Below are 4082 nucleotides of genomic sequence, written 5' to 3' on the forward strand. Positions count from 1 at the left end.
CATCTGTACTAACCCCAGAAAGATCACTGTCCCCTTTACTCAAGGGCCTAGAGGCAGCCATCTTTATTGGCAAAGGGAGAGGCTGTTCGGAGAAACTTGTGCCCTGCCGGGGGAGTCACTCCTGAAAAGGGGGTGGAGTAGCCAAACAGTCAGAAGCTCTGTTTCCGCTTCCCCGAGCCTGCAGGTGAGGAACAGAGGAGGGGAAAGGGTGATGGAGTTCACATCCCAAGGCTGCTGCCTCTCCAGGAATGATGGATGGCTGTCTGCTCAGGCAGGGGAGCGCCTGTCTGAACAGTTTCTTCTGTGGGGACTCAGCCTCCCACACCCGAGCTGGAGCCTCTGCAAACCAAGTGCCCGAAGTGCCAGGGAGTGTGACTCTGGACCAATTACCTCTGTCAGTCATTTGAGACCATCCCTTTGGCTCTCATGAGAATCTGTGCCAGTCTTCACCGCATCTATCTCTGGCTATGAGCTCACCTTGATTATTTTTGTTTAATATAGTTTCATTGTCCAGGCTGGCTTTGAACCCAGGACAATTAATCCTCAGCCTCTCAAGGGATGGAATTACAGGTGTACTCCCAGCTCTTGAATTCTTTTCTTTCTTTCTTTCTTTCTTTCTTTCTTTCTTTCTTTCTTTCTTTCTTTCTTTCTTTCTTTCTTTCTTTCTTTCTTTCTTTCTTTCTTTCTTTCTTCGTTTCCTTCCTTCCTTCCTTCCTTCCTTCCTTCCTTCCTTCCTTCTTTCTTTCTTTCTTTCTTTCTTTTCTCTCTCTCTCTCTCTCTCTCTCTCTCTCTCTCTCTCTCTCTCTCTCTTTCTTTTCTTTTCTTTTTTGCTTTTTCAAGACAGGGTTTCTCTGTGTAGCTTTGTGCCTTTCCTGGAACTCACTGTAGCCCAGGCTGGCCTCAAACTCGCAGAGATCCACCTGGCTCTGCCTCCTGAGTGCTGGGGAATGTCACCACCACCCAGCACTCTTGAATTCTTTAACACAAACCTAAGGAGTCTTTTGTCCCCCATTCCTTGATGCTCAGACACCAGGACTCACCTGAGTTTTCTTTTGTTTCATTGGGCTAAAGAGCAGTCTGCCCCTGGGAGGAGACAGGGATGGAGGTTGGTACTGGGCCAAGTTTTCCTTTAAGGGGAATGCATTTTAAAGTTCCATTAATTGAAGGTCCTAGTTAATTAGTTAATTGCAGGAATTAGATTTCATCTTGTTTGTCTTTTCTCTCTAAAATATCCTTAGTGGGTTTTTCATAGCTAGGAATTCTGAAATCCAAGCGTAGGGTAGGGCCTGAGGGCCGAGGGGGCTGACTTAGGGAGAGAAAGTGTCTCCTTTGGGGAGGGGGTTTTGTTTTGCAGCATGACTCCTGGAGAGTCTCAGCTTAGAGTTCCAGGGTCAGGCTTATGGGGTGCTACCAATCCTAGGGACCCAGCTGCCTAACCATGACCTCACTAACAATAACAATGATGACCATAATAAAACACAAGGCTGGAGAGATGGCTCAGAGGTTAAGAGCATTTGCTACTTTTACAGAGGACCAGGGTTCAATTCCCAGCACCCACAGTGTAACTCACAACCATCTGTAACCCCAGTTCCAGGGGATCCAACAGACACTTGTGGTACATATGCATGCATGCAGGCAAAACATTGGTACACATAAAGTGAAACAAATTAACAAATAATTAAAAGATAATAAAACAGGCAACTTGCGTTTCTCGGGCCTCGCCACACACCAGCAACAGTGTATTTGATGTCAGTTCCCTCATTCTGTCTTCAGAGCACCCCAAGCGCACGGGTGTTGTTGGTGTTCCCATTTCACAGTGGTGGAAACTGAGGGCCGGGCAGGTTACTCAGCATGGGTAAGGTGATACAGAGGGACAGGCACAGAGGCAGAAGTCAGCCCAAGACTTCTGATTTCAAAGCCTTGGATCTCAGCGCTTGGCTCTCACTACAGGAACCTGCTGTCGTGTTGTGGCAAAAGCATGTGTGTGTGTTTGCAAAGTTCACAAATATTTGGTTTTGCCTCCGCCATTCTCTGAAAACAGAGAAAAATGAGAACGATGATACAGCAACAACAACGTGAGCCTCCCACTCCCCCGGGGGTCAGGCAGATCAGAGAAGGAGAAACCTGTGGGTTCCGTCCCTGGCTTCTGGAGGGAGATGGTACCCAGGGAGGGCCTTCCCGAGAACATCGCTGCTGCTTCAAGATTCAATGCGCTCATCGTGAAGTCACACGAGTGTCTCCCATGTACTACCTCGACGACGGTTCTCAGTGTGTCCCCAAGCCTAGCTGGGCCTGGACAAACCCGAAACCTTCCCTCAGCACCCCCAAATGCTTGCCTTTCATCTCTGTAAGGAGAGAGAAGGTACCTTGGTGACAGAGCCCTGTGTGGGCTGCTCAGCTGAGCCGGCTGGGAGTTGGCCCAGAGCCATGGAGTGTGAGAAACTTTCAAATTTCAAAACCGCCCTGGGCCAATTTAATAAACTTCTGCGCCACCTCCATCCTCTCCACAGTTTTGAATTCTCAAATACTCACCGCCCCCCCCCAAGATGAGCACAGGAATGGAAGAAGTTTGGAATGTTAATAATGCAGAATTTTACAGCATAGCGGGGTGAATTCTCAAGGGGTAATGGTTAACATCTGCTTTCTCTTTTCCCAAGATAACAATGAAGAAACCAATCCACACAGCAAGCAGGAGTGTGAGAGATGAGCCACCCGTCCCTCCGAAAAGGGGTAAGCTGTCCTCAGATGCAGCACTAGGCACAATAACCAAAACACTTGAGTGTAGGAAGATTGACAGTACAGGGGGGTGGGGGCGGGGCACAGACCAAAGTCAGTTTCTCAGGGGGCACCGTCTGGGCTGTGAACAAGACCCTTTCTTCCAGGGGGTTCTGAAAGATGGCAAGAAACACTCTACTTCCTCCCAGTGGGACAATTCTTAGCAATTGGCATCAGAGCTGTGGTCCTGACATGTCCTCTGGGAACAGCAGGATGCTTTGTGTCAGAAGTGACAAAGCTAGAGTTCCCCCTCTGTTCTAGATGCAGGCTCTGGAGTACCCGGGGCTCTGAGCGAGCCCTCTTTGAGGGTTTCTGTACTTCCTTTGTTACAAGTGCCCTCTGTGAGCCCGGAAACCTAAGAACCTAGGTCGAGTTCCAGAACTGGGGAGCACAATGCTGAGGGGGGTGCTGAGGATACAAAGTAGCTGGAGAAATGAATTGATGGTTAAGAGCACGCAAGCTGGGTTCCCTGAAGCCCTGTCTGGCGGCTCACAACCTCCTGTAACTTCAGATCCAGGCTGTCTGACATCCTCTTCTGGCTTCTGCAGGCACACACAGATACATACAAACAAAAAATAAAATTGAAATGTAAAGAAGTAGCTAGAGCCCACACCTGTTTTCTGACATTTGTTTTTATCCCCCTGCCCCCTGTTTTTGAGATGGGTTCTGGCTATGTAGCCTAGGCTGACCTCAAACTCACAATGTAGCACAGGATAGCTTTGAACTCGAGATACCTCTCCTGCTTCAGCCTCCTAAGCTCTGGCATTGCAGTTGGGAGCCACCACCGTCAGCTCATCTGATTTCTTTTGAGTTTCTCATTTTGGTGGAGAAAAAGTTCAGTGACTTGGAACAGCTGACTTGGAATATAATTTCTCATCTACCCCTGCCCTCTGGGCTCCCTTGAACAGTCCTGTGGAGATGGTCCAGATACAAATTCTGAAGCAGCACAGACATCCTTTTTCAGGGACTCTCTGGGTCAGTTTTACCAGTTTTAAAAAAATGACCCAGAAGTTATTTTTAAAAATGAAGGGTGCCAAACTTGTGTTTGCGGCTATGTAAGGTTTTTTTTTTTTTTTTTTTTTTTTTTTTTAAAATCACACTCCCTCTTTCTTTCTTTTTGCTGAAGCAAAGACTAAGGCTCCCCCGTGATGCAGTGGTAGCACCCTGCATCTCAGAGAAAGGTGAAGGGATGAATGGCCAAGCTGTCCGCACAGATGCAGTTGGGGATCTTGGAAACCCTGAACCAACGCACAGGCTCCTCTCTCTTGCTTGCATAATGCAATTTAAATCCCTTGTTAATTTCCAGG

At 48.0% G+C, this 4082-nt stretch overlaps 1 long non-coding RNA gene across 1 annotated transcript; it reads right to left on the reverse strand.

The window, feature by feature from the left end:
• Nucleotides 1-1060: 1060 nt before the first annotated feature.
• Nucleotides 1061-2941, reverse strand: LOC143271982 (uncharacterized). Its single transcript, XR_013049321.1, has 3 exons — nt 2826-2941; nt 2125-2345; nt 1061-2031 (listed from the first exon to the last, which is right to left on the reverse strand). It is a non-coding gene; the product is annotated as an uncharacterized LOC143271982 (long non-coding RNA).
• Between the last annotated feature and the right edge of the window lie 1141 nt (nt 2942-4082).

The sequence above is a fragment of the Peromyscus maniculatus genome, chromosome 2 (assembly GCF_049852395.1).
Source record: "Peromyscus maniculatus bairdii isolate BWxNUB_F1_BW_parent chromosome 2, HU_Pman_BW_mat_3.1, whole genome shotgun sequence".
Taxonomy (NCBI): Eukaryota; Metazoa; Chordata; class Mammalia; order Rodentia; family Cricetidae; genus Peromyscus; species Peromyscus maniculatus.